Genomic DNA, 25642 nt, shown 5'->3' on the forward strand with positions numbered 1-25642 from the left:
TCCCTAGTGTCTCATTCACAGTAGTGATGCCCTTGTAGTTCCCCACACAGGAATTTTGCCCCCTTTAGTACCCCCACACAGTATTTATGTTCCCTTAATGACCCCACAGTTATGTCCCCTTAGTGTCCTCAGACATAGTAGTTATTCCCCCTTAGTGCCCCTCTACACAGTAGTTATGCCCACTTAGTGTGCACAGTAAAATGAAAAACTCAATACTCACCTAGCCCCATTCCTTTGATGAATGGAGCACATCATGCTCTCCTCAGGAACAGGCACGATGCAGTGACATCATCGGGCTTCAAGAGCTGAGTAGAGGCGTGCACAGGCTGGGGGGTAATCCCTGGCCTGTGCACTCTCTCTTGCTCAGCTCATCAGGTGCAATAACATCACTGCATTGCACCTGCTGTTGAGGCGAACACAAGCCGCAGAATGGAGAAGCAGGGGGTGATGAATCCCTGTTTCACCATTGAATTCAACTGTATCTGCGTCCTCGGTACAGATACAGTTGACATCAGGACAAAATGCAACTCTCATGCAGCTAATAACAGCACAGCTTTCATGTCATTTCCTACTCTTAAAAATAGAAACAACAAGTTTTTATTGAGAAGGTTTTTAATAAATTTGCCCCATTGTGTGCATAATTTTCTGGAACTCAGGCCTATTACATTGAGGAGTGAGCACATGTGGCTTCCTCTCACTTCCCCAGCTAACACAACATGTTAAGACTAGGGGAAGGACCTAGGTCCAACTCCTAGCCTCCTACAAGGATAGAGTCGGGCTTGTTAACCCTGACCTATCCATACAAAACTATGTGGGTTGCAATATATCAGGAATTTAAACAACAAAAACAAGTCACGGCATGCTAGGTATCATAATTTTGCCAAAGCTGAGTGGTCACAAATGGCATTCCAGGAATTGTAGTTGTGCCATAAGTGGGGAGCCATATTCATAGTAATCTAATTTCTGGCCAACATATCAACTGGGCTCAATACCAGGAGAGGTGTACACAAGCCTGCAACACAATTTAGCTACCATATTGAGCTAAAAGTCAAGGAAGTGTAATGGTATTGCTTACCTGTTGTAAATTCAGCTTCCTCAGTCAGATCCGCTACTGGCCACTCTGGTTAGCAGAATTGAAGGCACCTCGGTTTCTGGCTCTCAGTACAGGGAGCTCCCAAGTTACGTTCACTGACTGGTAGAGCAAACAGGTGTACAGTAAAAACCAAATAAACCTAATGGCTATTACTGGAGTATAGCAGAAAAACTGTCAAAACACCAAATCAAGTTCAATTGAGGAGTTCGGCTTTAATAACTTTGACCAATCCCTGGGAACAGGGTGCAGAAAGCAATCCATCTCCGAGATCTACCAGAAACTAAGAGACCATAAACAGAAAACCTTGGTGGACAGCCTATTTTCTCATTTGAAGAAGGACTTTCCATTCATGGATACGGAGACGACAGTACTCCAAGGGTGGCGGCTTATAAACAAGATTATTGTTCCCCAAAATTGGAGAGAAACCCATTTCAGAATCTTACACAAGGCCATTTATAGGTTTCAGTTCCCTCCAAATGCGCGATTCCCAGATAGGTTACAACAATGTCCGAAATGCAAAAAAGACAAAACCGACCTTAGTCATGGACTGTGGTCATGCCCAGCCATAGTAAAATTGTTGTTATGATATTATGCTATGTACCACCTTTGTACTGCACTGACAATGATTCGTTATGCTATAACACGTGTATCTAGAATCAATGTTATTATTTTCTGTACAGAGGATATACTATGAAAAATTCTATAGAAATTATATTGGAAAAAAAAATACACCAAATCAAAATTCAAGCTTGTAAATAGGGTTAGCTTTCTAAGCTTAAAAAACATTCTCGATATGATAAAACTATAGCCTTTTATTAATGCTTAGATGAGAGAGAGAAAAAATATCTGAAGAAGAAAATCTGAAAGTCTCTCCCAAGATTCCAACCTAGGATCTCTACATCTAAGGCTGACCACTTACCTCTAGACTACACCCTTGTCATATTCAGGACTGTGGTTTTTCTATAACTAAGCTAACACATATTACTGGTTTCTTTATAATCATATATTATTCCTATGAATAAAGCAGTAATATGTATATTGGCTTTCTACAAATAGAAATCCACTCTTCTCAATGTGGTAAGGCTACAGTAAGTAGAGCTCTACCATGCAGAATGCCTGATTTAATAGGGTTGATCATGCTGACAAATCCTCAGGCACACAGCCTTTGTAAATAACCCTCACTTTTTCAGATTTTCAGTGATTTTCCTGGTGACAGATTCCCTTTGAATCATGCTATAAACCACTAGACTCCAGGGGCATTGTAATCTGTGCCCCCTAACCAAAAGGTATCTGATTCTCACTATTAAACATCAGATAACCCACCTACTTGCTCTTCTCACTAGATGCTTGGTAACCCAAATACCTCTCCTCTCAACAATCAGATGATCCATCTACTCCCTCTCCACACCATCAGGTAACTACCTACTCTCTCTATTAGACACCAAGTAAGCTACAGTACCTACCTTCTTCTTGACTAGGCACCAAAGGGCCTATGTACCTCTCTTTGAATGCATGTAACTTAGCCTCCCTCTATCATCACTGCATATTTCCCTTCTCCACCAAACACAAGGGAGTCATAACAGGTAGCAGTAAGATATTATTTCACACTGTATAGGGTTAACGGAAACTGAAAATTAGTAAATAAAAATACAAAATTAATGCATAGGATACATGACACAGATGCTAGAGGGATAGCTGGGTAAAACCACCAGGGCATGTGCCCCAAGTGCCATTCTGCCAGGGTATATAGATACAGGATGAGGGCAGTGAACTGAACGCTTGTCCTAAGTGAAGGAAAGCATAGACTCTCTTTTATGCTTACTTGTTTAACAAAAGATAAAGCTTCGCTTTCACAGCTATACAGCAATTACAAATTAGTATATCCTGGAAAATGTCTTCTCACCTGTAATAGCTATTTATATATTACATTAGCTATTTGTACATTAGTACATCAAAGAACTATTATAGTACTCAATCTACTAGACTACAGACAGAAGATCACCCAAACTACACCAAACCTTTTACCAAGATCTCATCTCATGTTAACAATCCTCTTAACAGTAATGCATTATTTTAATTAATGCGGCTGCATATCTCGCATTCCAAGAAAAGTGCTTAAATACAACAAAAGAATGTGAGAATAAACCATAAAGGGGTTGTCCAGGACTTTGATATTGATGACCTATCCTCAGGATGGGCCGTCAATATAACATTGGCAAGGGTCTGACACCCACACCGACAATTAGCTGTTAACTTGTAGCTCTAGCACCAGAAGTAGGTAGTGGACTTACAGGCTCTGTTCATTGTGCATTCACTTCAATGGGAGAAGTGCTGCAGTTACCAGCTCTGTCCACTACACATAGGACAGAGCTGTGTAGTCCCAAAGTAACAGCTGATCAGCAAGGTACAGGTTGTCTGACCACCGCTGATCAAATATTGATGTTCTAGTCTGAGGATAGGCTACAATATCAAAATCCTGGATAACCCCTTTAACTTCTTAGCACAACATGCCGTAAATATACAGCATGGCAATCTGAACATTAGCGCACCATGCCATATACTTATGGAGATAGCAGTGGCTCAGGAACTGAGCTGCCACCATCAGTAACAGACATCAGCTGTAACACATGCAGTACCTCAGAAGGACTACTGCCAAGGGTTAATTATTGCCAATGAGTTAATGTAATGTTATTGAGTTGAATGTCGTAATTTGCCTAGTGGTTAACAACTTGGTAAATTTTGTTAGGTTGCTAGGGTAATGGACTTGGTCTGCCCCTGGCTAAGTAGTTTATGTGTAGTTGAGCTACAGTCCAGACCTACATGTGCAAGCTCCTAAGAGCTACTCCCAAGTTCAGAGAGACTCAGTCTTCTAGACTTTAACTGCCAAGGAAGCAAGGAATTTAGAAGGTCTAGAACTCACAAGGCTGTGCATTTAATTCAGACAGCAAGGTTTATAGCAGAAAGACTTTGGTGCTGTGATAGGGAATATTGCAGAAGCACTATACCACAGTGTAAGACTGACTGACCTTTCGTATCTTAATAGTGTATCTGCACCCTTCAGTCCCAGAACTGCAGAAGTACTTAATAGGGACCTCCCTGAATGTCCGTGGTTCTGCTGAGAGACTGAAAAGTGTCTTCAAAGAGAGGGAGTACTACAACTTCCCTTATTAAATGTGACTTTTACTGCCTTATGTACTACTACTCTGATTTGCATCTCTCCTTAATATAGAGATACTTATTTATTGAAACTAACAGGCTTGGTTATTGACTTCATCATACCTCTGCTTGTCCTTTTGCAACAGCCCTTCTGCCTTGCACCCTGCCAAACTAACCACCACCAAGGGCACGTGACTACTAGAGATGAGCAAATTTTTCAAAAATTAGATTTGCCGGTTTGCCAAATTTTGGGGGAAAAATTTGGTTTGATCCAAATTAATTCGCTATTTCCTGGCTGCTTTACAGTGGCATTTACAGTGGTGTAGAACATTGTGCCTTGCAGTAACAGGCATAGGGAGTCTGCTGTGGTAGAGAAACAATACTTAGAGTCAGTATGACATGCAGATGACAGTTGTTGCTCTTAGAACCACTGCACACTTCACTTATTTGGGATGTCACGGGGCTAAAACTGACCAAATAACTCAAGTATGAACTCAGCCTTACAGGTTGATGTTAACGCCGGGTATAAAGATCCTACTGTAGCGTGAAAGAGCACACTCCTTTTACACCGTCGTCAGCTGATTCATATAGATGTCTACAGAACCTGTTCTATTAAACACTTAAACAAATGGGACAGAGAGGCAAGGGTGTCAGCAGTAAGTTTGTGTTGACGTCACTGATTATTTTGTCCTTCCTCTGATCCGTCAGAACAATAACCCCCAAAAAACGGATCCTGTCTGTGGAGCATCCGCCTTCACTTGGTCAGCATTTTGTCAGTAATCCTTTAGTATTGCTAATGTAAAAAAAAACAGGAGTGGATCCAAAACAGAGATGAATATTTGCAAGTCTTCTGTATTTTATATCCACTCCTCCACTCCTGCTTTTGGCTACCAAATTATAAGCCAATTCTGATGGGACCATACAGGCCTTACAGCTGCTACACAGAGAGTATCCGTTGTGCGTCTCATTTTACCTGCCTTCTGGCAGATCAGAAGAAGGGTCAAATAAAAGATGATGTCAGCCATGCCAAAAAGGCTAAATAGTGGCCCAGTCAGGAAGTGGGGAGGGTGGGAACAGCATGAGAAGTCCACAGAGTGGCCCTATGACATAGTGGTGAGATGGAAACAACATGAGGAGACCACAGAGTGGCCCAATGACAGAGTCTGTAGGTGGTAGCAGCATGAGAAGGCCACAGAGTGGGATGATGACGACAGATTGTGGAGGTGGCAGCAGCATGAGGAGGCCATAGAGTGGCACGACGACAAAGTGTGGCGGTGTCATTAGCATGAGGAGGCTACAGAGTGGCATGCTGATGAGAGATTGTGGAGGTGGCAGCAGCATGAGGGGGCCATAGAGTGGCACGACGACAAAGTGTGGAGGTGTCAGTAGCATAAGGAGGCCAGAGTAGCACGACAATGAGAGATTGTGGAGGTGTCAGCAGCATGAGGAGGCCACAGAGTGGCACGACGACAAAGTGTGGAGGTGGCAGCAGCATGAGGAGGCCACCTCGGCTCGGCACGGTTTAATAATACACGTTCTCTGGCACAAAAGGTTTGGAAAATTGATTGTCTGGGAATTTCCATTGAAGATTGGGATAATATATTGGTGAATTTAAGTTTAGTTGCTTATAATTGTTATCAAGTTTTGGTTCAATTTAATATTAAATATTTAATTAATTTAATTTAAAAAATTAAGCGTTGCCTAAGACAGGAGAGAATTGGCCAGTCTTCTGGTTATTCGACGACGTGGTTTTGATGGAGAAAGCATTCCAAAAAACAATTTCTCTCCACCTGAAGATGAATCCTGTCAAGATTGTGCGGTATCGGCTGCTCATCGAGCCAGATACTTATGGGGGAACCTACCTGGCATGAACAGGCATCTAGTAGCTACAGACAATGAGGAGACAAAGCTTCAAGAGTCGCGAAGTTCATCAAGATTTAAATTATAATTACCATCCCCTGGTCTCTTCGTCAGGGAAAACATCACAAGTTCCCAGTTATCATGGATGGAAATGAGGACATCCAGTGGTGCACGGAGATGGAAAGGGACTTCAGATTCCCCCCGCACTATACGGACATCTCAGAAATGAACCGCTGCTCCCGACAGAAGCTCCTGGGAAGTTCATGGAGCGTCCAGGTCATCCGGCATCTAATCGCCCCACTGAAGGATTATTTTGAAAGTGTGTAGCAGCCACATGGGACCCCCACGCTGCAGATTTATCATGGAGACACCAAATTTTATAATATTACATTATTATATAAAGAGAGAAAAAAAAATAATGAAGCCCCTTCATCACCGAGCTCCCAAGTGCGATCAGCTACATCATCGAGTATTGTCTGCACGTCACTGATGTCCTCCTCAACCGCTCGTAGGTACAGGTGAGGGCACAGGGCCTGCTCCCAGGCTATGCCAATTAAGGGTTGTGTCTGACGAACCCACTGACTCTTGGCTGGGGGTGTCTAAGTTGCGACGAAGTCGAAGATCGAGTCAACCATTCAAGAACCGCTCAGTTGCTGGTCATGACACAACCGCTAGCTGAAGTGACCCCTGCTGCCACGGGCCCTTACTCTGCTGTGACCTCTGCCTGTGCCAGAAACATTTAGGCCTTTGCCACTTTCCTGTGCAGGGCCTGCCACTTCTCTGCCTGACATACTGTTAGATCAAATAACCAAATGTTAGATAAAATATTTTTTATTTCTCCACTAAAACACAGCAAACAGGGCTTCAGAATATCTGACTGCACCTCTAAATGGCCCTTATTTTTTTTCTATTTTTACACAAAAGGTCTTTCATCAAATAAAAGCAACCATGAAAGGAGTATATATTTGTATTTCGCCAGTAATACACGGCAAACTGGGCTGTAAAATATCTCACTGTACCGTAGAACGGCAATTAGGCCCAAGTTTTTTTCTATTTTTACACAAAAGGATTTTCTACAGATAAGTACAACTATGAACGGCGAATATATTTGTATTTCGGCACTAATACACAGCAAACTGGGCTGTAAAATATCTCACTTGACTGCTGAACGGCAATTAGGCCCTAATTTTTTTATATTTTTGCACAAAAGGCTTTTCAACAGATAAGTACAACTATGAACGTTAAATATACTTGTATTTCGCCACTAATACGCAGCAAAGTGGGCTATAAAAATATATTTTTTTCTTTTTCCACTAATACACGCAAAAAAAGTGCTTTAAAAGATAGAACTGCACCGCTAGGAGGCAAAGATATTTTTTCTTTTTCTACTAATACACGTAAAAAAGGTCTTTAAAACAGATAACTGCACTGCTAGGCAGCAAAGATATTTTTCCCTTTTCCACTAATACACGCATAAAAGAACAGATAACTGCACCGCTGAGCTGCAAATCTATTTTACTTTGGCCACTAATACACGACAAAAAGGGCTGTAATTTTCGCACTTCACCACACAATGGCTAATAAGCCCTTTTTTCCACTAATAAAAGCCAAAAAATGCTTTAGAACATATAACTGCACCGTACTAGGGCAAATAAAACGTAGAAATATTTCCTTGTAATAAACCCTGTTAATGCCTGTATCAATCAGCACTTGCACCCTAATAAGAACGATTAGCTGGAATTATAGAGCTGTAATAATGGCAATTTGGATCCCCAGTCAGTGCAGCAAGGTGTAAAAGGATTGATCCTATTACCCGGGCTGTAACCTCCCCTACTGAACCCTGTTCAACAGAAATGCAGTGGAATGATTCCTCTCTATCCTTTCCCTACACCTTGAATAATCTTTCCATGCACTTGTAAATCTTTTTTTTTTTTTTTTTTAGCACAATGATGATTTTTCTATCACTGTCCCTAGCGTCTGCAGACATGTCTCTCCCTGCACTAAGTACACTGGTGAATGGCAGAATCTAAGATGGCTGCCGTATTTATAGGGCTGTGACATCACAGGGCTGGCTGCTGATTGTCTGCATGCATGTCAGTATGGGTGATCCCACCCTCCAGACTTCCTTTCTCTATGTCCTCACACGTGCAGCCGCCATTTTAGGAAAAATGTGATTCGTTACTAAGAAGTGCAATGAAATTCGCATTCAGTGCGAATTGAATTTTTCCTTAAATTCGTTATGAATTCCACTTCATCAGCTTCGATTCGCTCATCTCTAGTGACTACCACCAGGCAAGAGCTTCAAGTTGTGCCCCTAGGGAAGAATGCACTGCATGCCCCCATGGAGCACCAGAGGGGAAATAGCCACCATGAACTTAGTATTACTAGCACCTTCATAACAACTGACACTCCCATCCTCCACACGCTGCCCAGCAGGTCGCTACACATACAGCTGACACCCTGCCTCAATGGCCAAGATCGGTGCTGGCACCGATCCCGGCCATATAAACCCTTAGATGCCGCATTTTGTAGCGTCCACGGCATCCAAATGGTTTACAGAGCGAGCGATCTCCCTCTCTCCTCCTTTTGGGCCCCCCCACAAGTCCATCACAGGCTCCGGATGATTGCTATGTCAGCCGAAGGCCTTACAAAGGCCTCCAGGTCTGCTATGTACCGAAGCCTACCAGGGATTTATATTTGGTTAAAAAAATGAAAAATATAAAATAAACTACAGATAATTGGTATCGACCTGTCTGTAACAAAAAAAATGGACAAAACAATGAAAGAATTGCTGTTTTGCATCAACTCTCAAAAAATTGTATAAAAAAGTCATAAGTTCCCCAAAATGGTACCAATAATAGCTACAGCCTGTCCAGGAAAAAACAAGCCCTCAAGCAGATACATTGATGGAAAAATAAAAAGTTATGGGTTTTAGATATGGCGATGCAAAAAAACGAAACAAAAAACCTGTATTTTTCGCACTATAAGACGCAACTGCCCATAAGAGGAAAATAAGAAAAAAAAAATTCTCATCAGACTCCCAATTTTAATAAGTCCCCCAATCAGACCTCAGAACAGACCTCCATGTGAATGACCCCCAATCAGACCTCAGATCAGACCTCAATAAGTCGCCAAACCAGATCTTCGATCAGATCTCCATGTGAATGACTCCCAATCACACCTCCATAAGTCCCCCAATTAGACCTCCATGTGAATGAACCCCATGCTCAGATCAGATTTAAAAAAAATCAACTTACCTCTCCTGCTCCGGACGCCGTCACTGCTCCTCTTCTTCCTACCGCAGTCATTGCACAGCGAACAGCCGAAAACGGTGAGTACAGAGCCTGGGGAGCACTGCATTCACCGCTTTCTGGTCCTTTTGAACTAATCAATGCTTCCATAATGGAAGTGCTCATTATCAGACGCACTGATATTTCCCCCCCAATTTGGGGGGAAAAAAGTGAGTGGTATAGGGTGAAAAATACGGTATATATTTTTAAGAAAAAAGTGATTAAAAGTAGTAAAAGATGAAAAACGATATATAGATTTGGTATCACCATACTAGTATCAAGCCACAGAATAAAGTTATCGTATCATATACTGTATATACTACATGATAAAACCTATAAAAAAAATATATTAAAATCACAGAATTGCAATTTATGTCAGCAAAAAAATTAATAAAAAAGTTATGGCTCTTAAAAACCATTTCAGAAAATTCCATGTTAGGAAATCCAGGTGCTGCTCCATCCCTTCTGAGCACTGCCGTGTCCCCAAACAGCAGTTTATAACCACGTATTATAAACTGTCTTACAGATTATTTGATTTTTGTATAGTTAACCCTTGTAAAAATAAAATAAAAATTGAGCTAAAACTACATATTATTGCTAACATGCAATTTATGATTTCCATTTCCAATTCTATGAAACATCTGTGGGGTCAAAATGCTTACTGCACCCAGGGCTGTCTTTGCCGCAGGGTAAAAGGGGCAGCTGCCCTGGGCCCAGTTGCTCCTGGGGGCCCATGGGAGTTCTGTTTCCCGACTCCCATTCACTAGTGACTAGGTTGGGGTGTCGCTAGGTTAAAACATTCGGGGCCTGGGCCACGGATGTTTTGTCCCAGGCCCCGAATGTCCTGCCTGCCTGCTAGATACAACTGTATTGCCGTACACAGAATGGCAATACAATTTAATCTAATACACTGGGAAGAGGTGAAGGACCTGTGGTGACATCACAGGTCAGGTGATCAGCAAAACAGGCTTGGATAGGATGACCTGGATGATGTCAGCATCATGTGACCAGTGCAGGATTGGACCAGAGTGAAGAGGAGAAGGAGCCTAATGCTGATGTCTGTATATTAGGACTGGAGAGGTAAGTAAAGGGAGAGGCAGAGCAATGCTGGGAGTTGTAGTTATTTAACTGGGATGTATGTTAGGGCTGAAGGGAGGGATGTTATTGACATGGGACTGTATGTTGAAAGTGGATGGTGGGGGGGGGGGAATGATGTTTATGTACATGGGTTTAGGCTACGTTCACACTTGCGTTTGGGGATCCGCTTGTGAGATCCGTTTCAAGGCTCTCACAAGCAGCCCCAAATGCATCAGTTTAACCCCAATGCATTCTGAATGGATGCGGATCCATTCAGAATGCATTCGTTCGGCTCCGTACAGCCCCCCGTTCCGTTTTGGAGGCGGACCCCAAAATGCTGCAAGCAGCGTTTTTGTGTCCGCATGGCCTTGCGGAGCCAAACGGATACGTCCTGACTTACAATGTAAGTAAATGGGGACGGATCCCTTTGCATTGACACAAAACTGTGCAATTGTAAACGGATCCGTCCCCCATTGACTTTCAATGTAAGTCAGGACGGATCCGTATTGGGACTTAGAAATTCAAATCTAATACAAACGAATCGGTCCTGAACGGATGCATTTGTTTTTATTATCGGTGCGGATCCGTCCTGTACAAGTACAGGACAGATCCTCACGAACGCAAGTGTGAAAGTAGCCTTAGGGGGTGATGTTTACATTGGATTATGTGTTGGAGGCGGCTGGGGAGGAGGTGATGTTATTTACATGGGACTGTATGGTGGAGGGAGGAGTATAACTGCAGGGGGCACTGCAGATCCAGGGGACATTATAGGCGGTCTTATTACTACTGGGGGCTCTATAGGAGGGTCTTATAGATCCGCCTTATTTCTACTAAGCGCACTATGGGGGCCTTATTACTACTGAGAGGTCTGTAGGGAGCTTCATTACCACTGGGGGAACAATAGGGGGCCTTATTTCTACTAGGGACTCTGTGAGGGTATTATTAATATGGGAGGGCTCTTCTAATAATGGGGGCATTGTTGAGGAGCATTATCACGGTTGGGGCAGTGTTACTAATTAGGGGATTCTAGAAGAGAATTACTATTGGTGGGACTATGAGGAGCACTATTACTATCGTGGGCAGTAATGTGTCTTCAGGATAGTATTTGGGGGTATTGGGGGGGGCCCGGGGGAGGGGGGGGGGGCACAGCAAGCAGCAGGATAACACTGGGACTCCAGTTGGGGGATAATGATAGAATGTGAGGAAGCTAAGATGTCTGTGTGTCACACTCTGCAGAGACAAGGCGGCTGAGAGAAGTTGTCCAGACCGAGTGGAGAAGATCTACAGAGAAGATGATGACAGAGAGGCTGGATGGCCCTGGATGTGACAGGTAAGTGCTGCTGTATAGCAAGTACAGCAAAGTGCGGGGGGGTGGGGGGCGTTATCCAGGGGGCCCAAGGAAATTCTTGCCCAGGGTCCAATCAATATTAAAGACGGCCCTGACTGCACCTCGATATTAATTCCTTGAGAATTTTCTTATGTTTTAGCACTTCAAGGCCTCTGCAACTTTTGAAATGGTGTCTGAAAAACTTCTTAAAAAATGGTGACCCCAAACTTCTCAAAGTGCTGCTTATTTTACTCAAGTAGCACTCTAAAAATCGGGGTAATACGTTTTCAATTTTTTTTTGCATAATCGGAAAGGAACAGGTCTTTTTTGGGCTTCCCTAATGTCTCTTTCAGCCATATTATTCCCTGTTACAGCTTCACAGCTAGATTCATTGCACTCAGATGCAGGGAGCGTCTCCCTTCTGTCAGCACTGTACTGCTGTGACGTCCTTTCCCTTTCTTCCCACTATATTTGTTTTCAACTGTAGAGCTTACACAACAGATAAGGTGGGGGAAATCACGCTTACAGACAGATAGGAAGCTCCTATAATCTACAGAATCAGTGTAGAAGCAGTTTTTTTAATCGGGCTCACAATCTCAGCTAGCTGTGACACACAGCCATTTCCTGTGAGCTGTGTCTCTGTTACTAGGGACAGATCTTGTCTGACAACAGGCAGTGGACTGCAAATTTGGTGGAAGTGAGCCCGCTGGTGGCCATAGCTGGTGGATGCAGGCATACTTTTAAAATGAAGTGATTTAGAAATTTGCTAGTTACACCATTCTCTATTAAATGAATGGTGGATGCGTAGCAGCATGACGTAGGACGTGCTGCGGGCTTCGTCCCCCTCCGTCATGTCCCGCCCTCTCTCTTCCCTCCTTGCTCCTTCCCTGTCTGACTGACCTGTGGCGCGTGGTGCGATCCCTGGGCCGGCCGGTGCTCTGTCTTCTGCCTGGTCTCTGGTGGCTGGGGTGCGCTGCTGAAGGACTCTGGTGGTGCCGAGGTGTGGGATGCAGCGTCCGATGGGATGGCATGGTGGATGCACGGCACGGCACGTGAATTATTAAGGAGCTCCAGCTGGTGAGTCGCATGTTCCTGGCGTACTGTGGGCAGTGAGTGAGATCCCCAGGCGGCCTGTGCGGCGTATGAACTTCCAGGGGGACACCAGACTGGCTTGCTGCATGGAGGAGACGCTCCACGGGACGAGAGATGAGTTGGCTGCTGAGCTGTGAGGTCTGTGAATCTCTTTGAATTACTGAGCGACCCTAGGTGTATTTCTGGGCTAACTCTCTGTAAAGCAGAAGGGGACTGCATATGTTGTTTGTGACCAGCGCCATTCTGTCATTAATCCGAACCTGTGACTGAATGCAAGTGTGATCGCTACCTGATTAACCCCCTGACTGTGTTATTAACATCTAACTAACCGAATCTTATGCTAAGAGGCTATTAATTGAGGGGTTACACTGAGCAGTCTACTAACAACATTAACAAGTTGAATACTGCTGAATTATCCGATGTTCCTTTTTCTCTTTTGGAGTTGACTTTCTGTGCTGAGACTATTGTGGTAGCTCTAAAGTGTCAATATGGGCCCCAAAACACAGACACAAAATAGGAAATCTTTGGGTACTACGTCCCCTAAAGGGTCAGAAAACAAGAGCCCTAGATCAAATATACAGAAGTATTTAAGATCCTCCCCTACAAAAACAAGAGGTACATTGAAATCCACTGCCCGATCAGAGGAGAGGGAAGAACCTAGGAAAACTGTAACACCTCCTGATAACAGCGATAAGGAAGCTACGGATAACCGGGTATATATGCGCATGGAAAAAATCGAGCAAAAATTGGGGGACATTTTGGACACTTTAAAAATTACTAATCAAGCATTAGGAACATTGACAACTACCGTGGGCTCAATGCAAACTGATATCTCCCTTATCAGGGACGACTTAGATAAAATCTGTCATAGGGCAAATGAAACGGAACAATCCTTAACTGCTACTAAAAACGAAGTTTCCCTAATGGGAAAAAAAATTGAGATGATTGACTCAGAACATAAGGCCCTTAAGGAAAAACTAACTGATTTGGAGGATAGGTCACGCAGGGGGAATGTCAGACTGATTGGATTCCCTGAAGGATCAGAGGGGGACGACCCAGGGGGGTTCATTCCGGAATGGCTGCTGGACTCCCTGGGTAGAGAATCCTTTTCATCATTTTTCATGGTTGAGCGGGCGCATAGAACCCCCAATAAGAGACTGCCCCCTGGTGCCCCACCACGCAGCCTCCTTGTCAAAATCTTGTGCGCTACTGACCGAGATAAAATATTAAGGCGAAAGAGAGAATTAGGTGATTTGACGCACAATGGAAATAAAATCTCGATCTACCCAGACTATTCCTTTTCTACTCAACTTATAAGAAGACAATTTGGAGAGGTCAAGAAACGCCTTATCAAAGCTAAAGTTAATTATTCAATGTTATTTCCGGCTAAATTAAGAATAGCATATAAGGATTCTGTTTCCTTTTTTACTAGCTCTGAGGAGGCTTCTGCTTGGTTGGATGCCAGGGGGATATGAGAATATCTGATGAAGTGATTTTTCTCTGTGTCTAATTAGGATTTATCTATTTACTTAGTTTGATTTTCACTCTTTGGGTCTCTGTTGGTTTTTCTTTCTTTTTCTCTCTCCTTGAAAATACAGTATCAGGGAAACTGTGAGGAGTGGTGGGGGAGGGGGATCCGGGGGGTCTGGGGGGGGGGGGGAGGGAGACTTAGGCAATGTGTAAGAGGAGCATGGGCCTTAATTGTCCTGTGCACCATGGGGAGGGGGGATGTTTTCACTGCTGCGGGACCCGATGTAGAACCAGAAAGGGAGTGGATAATATCGACCACCCACCATGGTTGAGTAAATGTCACGGATTTTTACATGGAATGTCCGCGGATTGGTGGATAAGTTTAAACGAAGGGTGGTCTATGATACCATCTCTAGATATTTACCTGCTATCGTGGCGCTACTTGAGACCCACCTAATTGCGGAAAGAATATATTATATGCGAAAACCCTGGACGCGGTACGAGTACCACTTCTATTGTTCGGCCTATTCACGAGGAGTAAGTGTATTTATCCATAGAAGTGTAGACTATGAACCATATGATCAATGGGTTTATAAGGAGGGAAGATTTGTATTTTTATATGGCCGGTGGATGGGACTGGTATGCGTGCTCGCGTTTGTATATATCCCTCCCCCTTTTTCCTCTGAGGTACTGAGAAAACTTGCAGAATATGTATGTAAGAGGGACTCGTGCCCCATATTAGTGATGGGAGATTTTAATTCCGTTATGGATAACAAGGATAGAGTATCTATGATTAGTGGAGGGGGAAATGTCAACTGTCAGTTCACGATCCTTAGCAGGATCTGTCAGGAGTTGGGTCTTACGGATGTGTGGCGGAATCTATATGGAGAGAAAATCGCTTTCTCATGTTTTAGTAGATCTTGCAGGGTCATGTCAAGGATAGATTTATCCTTGGCAAGCCCCGAATTTTTGGTACGGATACAAAAAATGAAGTATGAGCCACATGGCATATCTGACCACACTCCAATGTCGCTGTCGATGGTTGATACTGCGTCCTTAAAGGGAAGAAAACCCTTTAGGTTAAATCCACACTGGATCCAAGTGGTAGGTGACCAAGAAAGAATCAGGGAAGATATTTTAGAGTTTTGGGCACTAAATTATGGCTCCACTCATATACATTTTGTGTGGGACTCTCTGAAGGCCATGATAAGAGGGATATATTGGAAGAGAATCAGGAAAAAAAGGGCGGAATATGCTAAGACGGAAAAGGAATTGGCAGAGAGGGTAGGGGCCCTGGAGGTAGACCTGGCCAGACAGAACGGGGAAAATGATAGAATATTATTAATGGAGGCTAAGAAAGAGTATCGGACCTTTTTACATGATAAAGCGCAACACAAATCTTTCTTTGCGGGACAACAAGCCTTCTTTGAAAAAGGAAAAACGGGTAGAATGTTGGCATCTGTAGTGGCTAATCAAAGGACCCAAATCCCAATAAAGCAAATTAAGTTACCTACCGGTGCGCTAACTAATGATTATTTAACCATTAAAACCACCTTTATAGAATATTTCACCAAATTATATCAGTCCGATCTTGGGGTGGAAGAGGGAGCCTCCGCTTCCTCTTTTTTGGACAGCGTGGCACTCCCTTGCCTCTCCAATCAAGATTATTTTAAATTGAACTCGCCAATCACTCTTGAAGAACTAGAAGCTGCCGTTGATAGCATAAAGGGCAATACGGCCCCAGGGCGAGATGGATTACCTTTTGAACTATATAGAGCACATCGTAAAACGATATTGCCCCTCCTTCTTCAAATGGTTAATGAATCTTGGAGGAGTGGTTTACTCCCTCCATCCTTGAGGGAAGCTTCTATCTCTCTAATCTTGAAAAGGGATAAAGATGGGACGGAGGTTGGATCGTATCGCCCAATTTCATTACTTAATACCGACTACAAGATATTGGCTAAAGTGCTTGCTAATAGGCTGAAGGGGGTCATACACTGTCTGATCCATCCGGATCAGACGGGTTTTATCTCAAAATGAAACATACAGTCTAATATCCGCCGAGCCTTTCTTAATATATATGTTGGAGAGGGGAAGGACCGCTCCATCCTGTCTCTGGATGCCGAGAAGGCCTTCGACAGGGTGGAGTGGCCCTTCCTATGGGGAACTTTGAACAGAATTAATCTGGGTGAACATTTCATTAAATGGATTCAGCTGCTCTATTGTGGTTCCACCGCCAGTGTAAAGATAAATGGCATTGATTCTGAACAGTTCCCCTTACAGCGAGGTACCAGGCAAGATGCCCGCTCTATTCCTTGATATTTGCCTTGGCATTGGAACCCCTTGCATGTAGAATCCGACAGTCTGGGGAGATTGTTGGCTTTGGAGGGAGGGGAGAGGAGGATAAAATCAGTCTGTATGCGGATGATATCCTTGTGTTTTTGAGGCAGGGATGGAAAGCCGTTCCATCCGTTATGAATATCCTGGAAGAATACGGTTTACTATCAGGCTACAAAATAAATTGGGACAAGTCCGAACTTCTACCCCTAGCGCGACCACCTCCTGATGGCGTTTTGGGTATCAGGCCACTTGGTCTTACCGATTCTATATGATACTTGGGTATTAGAATCAGCGCAGATCTGACCAGATATAATCTTTTAAATATAACTCCTATGATTAATAAGCTGAGGGAGAAGATCCGCACCTGGCAGAAGTTGCCTCTGTCACAGGTAGAAAGGATAGCACTGGTTAGGATGGTTGTTCTCCCTATCGCTCTATACCCCCTGACAGCTTGCCCGATATGGATTGATGATTCATTTTTTGGGCTGCTGGATAGATTATTGAATGAGTTAATGTGGGGGAGGGGAAGGGTTAGGATTAAGCAAAAGTATCTTTGGCTCTCGGAGAGAGATGCCGGTCTTTCCCTTCTATTCCTTCAGGGATACTATATTGCAGCTCAGATAATGTGGTGGGTTGGACCGGGGGGAGACCACCAGTCAGCGACATTGATGAGTATTATATCAAGGAATTTTCAGGGGCCATATGGAGATATCTTCTCTATCTTGGAGAGTGGATACTCGGGGAAAAGGAAAAAACTGTGTTTAATTAGTGATACGTTAGATAGGGTTTGGAAGAAGACTAAAAAAATATTGGGTGTAAGAAGTCCCACTTATTTCACCCCACTTTGGCACAATTATAATTTGAAAGAATTAATGTTAATTGAAGACTACAAATATTGGAATTCACGCGGTATTAACCGCTTAACTCATATAATTTCACTCGGTAGTATTACTTCTATAGACAAAATGATGAAGGATACAAACGTTACCTTCTTAGATAGATTTAGATACTCACAAATTAGTCATGCATTTATGAGCACTCAGGATAAAAGCCTTTTGATTATAAGGGGAAACCCGTTTTTGGATTATTGTTTTAAATTTAAGGACACACAACTCACTCTCTCTCAGATATATCACAGGCTTCAGGATTGCTTAGGGGAAATAACAACATTCAAAAGCGAGGGAGGCTGGGAAGCTGAACTGGGTGATAGGAGTAATTTGGATTGGGATGTAGTCTATCAAAATATAAAAAAAGTATCGATCTCCCAAAAATATAGATTGATGCAGTTTAAAATTGTACATCGCCTATACTACTCCCCCGCCTTCCTCGCAAAAATATATAAGGAAAAGAAGGATACATGCTGGAAGTGTTCGGCAGAAAATGTGGGTCTAAGTCACTTGTTATGGAATTGTCCAGAAATAGGTAGGTTTTGGACCAGCATTTATGAAGAACTACATAGACGATATAAGATTAAATTGAATTGTTGTTTTATGCAGGCAATACTAGGCCTCTTTCCCCCCCTATCAGAAACGAGTGTGTTTGGAGGGTTTCATGGCCGCAAAGGCCTTGATTATTAAATACTGGGGTACAAAAAACAGCCCCTGTTTCCCCGAGGGGAGGGCTCGGATTGATACCATAGACGCCTATAGAAGAATAGCAAGAAAATCAGAGTAATGCTTGAGAGAGTGGTTTTTTCACTCCTAAGATGTCTACCATATACAGTATGGGAAATAAAGACCAAGTGGTAGTAATGGTGCAGTCGGGTCGCGCAGCAGTGAACTAAGGGTGGGGGGGGGGGGGGAACGGGGTTAATTACATTGATTTTTGTATAATTATATGTCATTCTTACATTGTATGTAATGAAAATTTATATGTTTGGCTTAGAAAATAATAAATAATTTTTTTTCAAAAAAAAAAAAAGAATGAAATTGTGTGAATGTACAACTACTTTCTATATGTAGTTTTGAATACTTTGAGGGATGCAGTTTTTAAAATGTGGTGATTTATGGGGGGTGGGAATAGTTAAATATAAAGGACTCTCAAAGCCACTTCAGAAATTAATTGGTTTTTAAAGAAAATAGGATTTGGAAAGTTTCTGGAAAATTTGTAAAACTGATGCAAAACGTATAGGCCTTTAAAGGGAATCTGTAATTTGCATATATTAAAACATAATTTTTCTCAGTAATGCGGGCACTTATGAACATGGTGCAGCACGCCAGACCTGCAGGGTATTGCGATAGTGAGGTCACGGTTATGGGCAATTGAGGGTTACTCACTTTTTGGAGGAGAACTCTGGGCAGGCATGCGGCAGTGAAGGAGAGGTAGACACAAGTTCCTCTGGGGCACACTCTGTCAATAGGGACCATGCCTGATGGTGGATGAGGCTCCCTGGATGTTGCAGGTATTTTGAGTGCCTGAAGCAAGGTCCCTTTAAGGATCGTGACGCCAGTGCCTGTAACGGTGGCACACCGATTTGTAGGAGTAGTAATAGAGTACACAGATGGTAAACCAAACGTTGCTTTACTTTGGAAGAACAGTCCAACTTTGTACAGACAGTTACAGTTGATAATGATGCAGTCCCTTGCACAGCAGGTTTACTTCTTAATATGGCAAGATACTTGGAGGGCAAACAGTTAATGCTTTGCAGTACAGTGCTGCTCTATCCCCTCAGCTATTCTAGCTGGCTGGATCCCAAGGCCCGGATGCCTAATTGCTGGCTTTAATCCTTGGTATATAAATCTTCCTCCAGTATTGACCCTTGCTTTATATTTAAGTACCTCTGCCCCTCAGCTTACTTCTGTGAGCTGGGTGTCCTGTCTCTGCTGGGTTGCTGCACGTTTCTCCCAGGAGGTAGATTCTTCTTCTTGGGTGACTCTACTGAGCTAAGCTTAGCCTCAGGAGCTTCAGGCTGACTAGGTTGCACTTCTAGTCCCCTGGCATAAACTAAACTCTCCCCTGTCTGGGCCTACCTATATTTACCTAGGGCTCTCTAGCTCCCTCTAACGTCTGGGAGGCTAAACTACACCCTGACAGGCCTGACACCCAGATAATACAGGGAAATGCACATTAAACATCACATTAATGCAATAGACATATTAATCCTTGTGTAGTGCCTACCTTTACCTAGTGGGACACTACATACCCCCACGCTATAACGTTGCCCGTCCTCGGCGCACCATAAAGGGGTCCGCCCAGCTGGAAACTGCAGCCTGAAAGACAAAATGGAGAACAGGCATAGAGAGCAATCACCACATTGGCAATATAAATATAACAAACAGTTTCACTGAAAAGTGCGGTGAAAAAGGGGCGTCGTTCTCTTCTCTCAGGATAATGTAAGGGAACAGGGGGCGCTGACCTGGTGCAGCGTATCAATAATACCAGGATAGTCCATAATAATATTTTAAGTGCAAATTGTCCATAATAAAACAGTAGTACTCCATAGGAAAATGCAAAACAAGTATAAGTCCTTGGAGGCTCAAAGAACAAATATGAGTCCGTACCCAGGCTGGTAAAGGGTTAAACAGGGGTTTCCCGTGAGGGGCTACCTGGGCCCATAATGTATTCTCCATATCTCACAGGTGGATGCCCCTTTGTAGACCGTGTGGACCTCCATACTGGCAGAGGTTCTTCCTGCCTTGGCTCAGGAGGGTCAGAGGAGCTCACAGGCTCTAGAACTGATTCAGATGCTCTTTGGGACAGGTTGTCCTGGAGTTGAGAACTAGCAGGAACTGGAGCTGGTACCACCAAGTTCAACCAGGGTGTGAGAAACCAATGAAGTGGGTCCTTGTCATGTATCAGGTTCTCAACAGCCTGCATAGGGTCAATAGGTGGAGCTGGCAATTCGGGTTCAGTACTCCGGCTCAATGTCCTCTGCTGCTGGTTCTCCTTCTATGCAAGGCTTTAAACAATTTCTATGTACAACTTGAGAGCCTTTACCTTCTCTGGAGATTTGGTAAATGTGAGCCTCAGCATTAGGAATAACATAGGGAATCCTTTCCCATTTACTGTCCAATTTGCTGGTTCGATGGTTGTTCTTCAACCACACCTTGTCTCCTAGAGCTAGGGGTTCCGCATGGGCAGCCTGGTCATAGTCTCTTTGTTGTCGTTCCCGAGCATTCTCCATGCGCTCTTGAGCGATCTCTTTGGCATTGAGGAGACGTCTTTGGTGCTCCACTACCCAATCAGTCTTTGGTAGTGGGTTAATGACATCCGGCACTTGCACATCTAGGGAGTGATCCACAGGCAACCTCCCTTGTCAGCCAAACATCAAATAGAAAGGTGTGTAACCGGTGGAACAATGAATTGTGTTGTTATAGGTATACATGAGTTGTGGCAACAGAATAGGCCAATCACCCCTTGTCTCAGGGGGTACTGCTCTCAGCATTTCAATGAGAGTTTGATTCATCTTTTCACAGAGTCCGTTACCTTGCGGATGGTAGGCAGTGGTCTGGACTTTCTGGCAATTATGCAGCAGGCACATCTCTTGGAACAGCTGTGACTCAAATGCAGACCCTTGGTCAGTGAAGATTCTCTCTGGGCAGCCATAGGGCAGGAGGAAATGCTTCCAGAACGCCTCTGCTGTAGTCTTAGCTGTCAGGTCTTTCACAGGCACTGCTATGACAAACTTAGTGAAGTGATCAATAATAGTCATGGCATAAGTATACCCTAAGCGACTCGGCTCCAACTTCACATGATCAATAGCAACAAGTTGTAAAGGAGTTTTACTTATGATAGGATGGAGAGGCGCTCTCTGGTCATGGCGTTCAGTTCGCCCCACAGCACAGGCAGTGCATTCTTGGCACAATTTTTCAATATCTTCTCTCATCCCAATCCAATAGAATCTTCTGCGAATAGTGGCCTCAGTCTTCTGCACGCCGAAGTGTCCGGACTGGTTGTGATACATTTCTAACACCAGACTGGCATCTTGACGTGGTATGAGGATTTGATATATCCTATCACAGGACACTGGATCCAGGCTCCTTCTGAGCAACAGGCCTCTTTGAAGGAATAGTTGTTGGCGATGTCTCCACAGTCTCGCTAGTTCTGGGTCTGCACTCTTTCTGCGGATTCTCTCAGGGGTTTTCCCACTGGTAAGGAAGTTGAGCAGTTCACCGAGGACTCTACTTTCGGACTGGAGCTTAATCCACCTTTCTTGGTCGCCTCTGGACTCAGGAATATCTGATGAGGGAGGATCAGCAGCAGAGAGATTTTCAGTGCGGATGTTATCCTGCTGGGCAAATTTATTGTAGAACGCTGGCATTTCCACTTCTTCCCAGGCATCCTTTGGTTCATCTGGGGCTTCTGTAGTGGGAAGCAGTGATAGGGCATCAGCGTTATCGTTGGAGCGGCCTGCCTGGTATTTCACAGTGAAGTCGTAGGTGGCAAGGCGGGAGGCCCATCTTTGCTCCAGTGCCCCTAATTTGGCTGTATTCAGATGCGCCAGGGGGTTATTGTCCGTGAAGGCAACAAACGGTGTGGCAGCGAGATAGTCTTTAAACTTTTCGGTCACAGCCCACACTAAGGCAAGAAACTCCAGCTTGAAGGAACTGTAGTTCTGGTCGTTCTTCTCAGCTCCCTTCAGGGATCTGCTGGTGTAGGCAATTACCCTCTCTTTGTTATCTTGCACTTGAGCCAACACGGCCCCCAGGCTCTTTTACTGGCATCTGTGTAGAGGTGGAACGGCTTCTGATAATCTGGGTAACCCAGAACAGGGAGTTCAGTCAACTTCTTCTTTAGGAGCTGAAAGGCAATTTCCCGTTCTTCGTTCCATTCAACAGGAATAGGAGTTTTTGGGCTCTTCTTTGTATGCCCCCTCAGGAGTTCCTGGATTGGATCCGCAATTTGTGCGAAATGCGGGATGAAACGCCTGTAATACCCTGCAAAACTGAGAAAGCTTCTCACCTCTTTCACGGTGGTGGGAGTCGGCCAATTGCGGACAGCAGCAAGTTTATCAGGATCAGGCTGTACTCCTTCGGCACTAACAACGTGCCCTAGGTATTTCACCGCTGGTTTCAGCAAGTGGCACTTGGATGGCTTGATTTGGAGGCCATATTTAGTAAGAACTTGAAACACTTCAGCCAGGTGTTTTAAATGGTCCTCATACGTCTTGGAGTATATAATGACGTCATCCAGGTATAGTAGTACAGTCTCAAAATTTCTATGGCCTAAACAACGCTCCATCAGCCGCTGGAACGTCCCTGGAGCGTTACACAGTCCAAACGGCATATAATTGAATTCAAACAGGCCCATAGGTGTAGTGAAAGCAGTCTTTTCTCGATCTTCTGGGGCCATGGGTACTTGCCAGTACCCACTAGTTAAGTCCAAGGTAGAGAAATAGGCTGATGACCCCAGGGCAGTCAAGGACTCCTCAATGCGTGGCAATGGATATGCATCTTTGTGGGTGATTTGATTGATTTTTCTGTAATCCACGCAGAACCTTATGCTGCCATCTTCTTTCCGGACAAGAACTAGGGGCGCAGCCCAGGGACTATGACTGTCCCGGATTATATTAGAGTCTTTCATCTCTTGTATCATCTCTTTCACAGACTGATAGGTAGTAGGTGGTATGGGTCTGTGTCTCTCCTTAATAGGAGGATGAGAGCCAGTGGGGATGGTGTGTTGGATTACACTGACCTCTCCATAGTCCGTGGAGTTCTTGCTGGAGGCCTTGTGATGCTCTTTCACCAGATTTAGAACTCCCTCTATTTGCTCCTTCGGGGTAGATTCGTTCCCCACATGAAGTTCTTCCCACCAGGATGTTGTGGGGGTGCTGGTGGTGGCGCTGCTGCTCTGTGTGGTCTGGAACGCCTCCGTGGCAGGCAGACGGATCACATCCTGGAAGGATACCTGGAAAAGCTGAGCAACGGGGCAGTGTTTAAAAAGAGTAACGGGGTGATCACCAAAGTTAATTAAACGGACAGGCACTTTACCTTGAGACTCGGTCAGTACAGATTTCGGTCAGTGTCGGATCCGGACAGTACAGATTTCTCCTCTTTTGTTGGCGAACCTTTGTTGAGCACACAGCACACTGATAGTCTTTTGAATGATTCTTCTGGAAGCAGGCGAGGCTAAAGATATAGTTTGATTCAATGCTTCAAGCACTTCGGAGTAACAATTTTTAAGGACATTAGTCCCTAGGATCACAGGGTGTCCTCCTTTATCTCCTGCTTGTACCACAATCACGCCTTGCTGTGGTAAGGTGGCTTTTCCCACCTGAAGAGTAGGTTCCCAATACCCAAGGACTTTCACTGGCTTACCGTTGCTGGCAATGATATCTAGCCAGGACTCTGGTGGCTGGGTGAGGAGACTTGGATCCCAGAACTTGTCAAAGGCAGGTCGTTGAATGGTGGTGACCTGTGACCCAGTATCCAGCAGGGCTTCAAAGGGTATCCCGTTGATACATATTTTAATTTTTGGACGGGATCCTACATATTTAGGCATCCAGCTTGGATCCTTTGGACCTACTGTTCTACCTCCCGAGGAGCGGTCCTCTGCCTCAGGGGTTGCCCGTTTAACTGCCAGCATATTGATTCAGTATGCCCATATTTCTTACAATAGTGGCAGACAGGCTGCTTTCTACTTCTGGACCGGTAACTCGGTCGCCCATCAGGTTCTTTTGGATATACATCCCTATATGCAGGTGGGAGTCTTGGAGGAAAAGGGCCTTCATCTTCCAGTAACAATGGTCTCTCCCACTCCTCTATTTTCTTGCATACTTTCTCTAAGCTTAGAGTGAGGTGGTTCACTTGCTCCATTAGTGCTGCCACTACATCCGTGACTGGAGCCTGAGTGGCCTGACTGACTCCAGTGGGCCCCACGTTGACAGTCTTTGGCCGACAAGCCTGAGGTTCAGGGGAGGTTGCTGGCCCTGCGGCAGGGTTCTGGCCTAGTATACTGATGGCCAATTCTTTAAAGTCCAAAAATGTACAATGGGAATGTTGAGCTGACAACATCCGCAGCTGGCCCTTTAAATGCTCAGTACTTATACCCGCAATGAACTGCTCTCTAAGAGTCCTGTCCTGGTCCTCAGCCTCTTTGGGATCCACCTGGACCACAGCCCTCAGGGTCTCTTGCAAGGACAGAGCAAAATCGCGGAGCGATTCCCCAGGCTGCTGCTTTCTGCTGAAGAATCGCATTTTAACTTCGGACACCGTTCTGGCCTCAAATGTGGTGCCGAAGGCGAATAAAAATTTGCTCCAGGCTACTCTTTTCAGACGGGGCCATGACATGACTTCCCTGCGGGCGGCCCCTTCTAACTGAGCTAGGAGGATCTCCATTTGTTGTTCAGCAGATATAGGGTAGAGCCGGAACAAGGCCAGTATTTGGTCCCTAAAGTCCTTTAATTTATGGGCTTCCCCTGAATATCGTGGGAACCAGGGGGCCCCAAAATAATACGGCATGGTTAGTGGCATCAGGCTTGATGCTGCCGCGGCGGCAGGTGCCCTATGGTCGGCCACCTGCCCTGTTTCTTCGGGTGCGGACATAGCGCTACTAGATCGGTATGGCCCTTTAAATGACAGCGGAGTGACCAGAGTGACAATGTCAGTTTTTTTCAGGTCAAGTCTCTTGTCGCTAGTGGGGGACCCTCTCCGGTATAGTAATCAGAAGGGGGCCGGTGAAGGGTTAAGTTAGTACTTACTCTGGCGGTGCTCGCTCCAAGTATCGCGAGATGCGTGGCTACGTCAGACGGGAGTCCCAGCACACAGCGTCAGCAGGTAGGCGCGGCCTCTCGCAGCTCCGGGAATCAGGTAGGCGGTACCTTTTTCCAGACAGGGCGGCGTTTTTCCTCCTTGCAGGCTGGGTGGTAACTTCACCTTGTCCGTTTTCGCGCCAAACGGGTACAACGAGGCACACTTGTAATCCAGTCAGGTTAAGCGCCCATCTTTGAGCAAATCGCTGTCTATTCACTGACAGCAAGCGGTGGCTTAAACAAACAGC

The sequence above is a fragment of the Bufo gargarizans genome, chromosome 2 (genome assembly GCF_014858855.1).
Source record: "Bufo gargarizans isolate SCDJY-AF-19 chromosome 2, ASM1485885v1, whole genome shotgun sequence".
Lineage (NCBI taxonomy): Eukaryota > Metazoa > Chordata > Amphibia > Anura > Bufonidae > Bufo > Bufo gargarizans.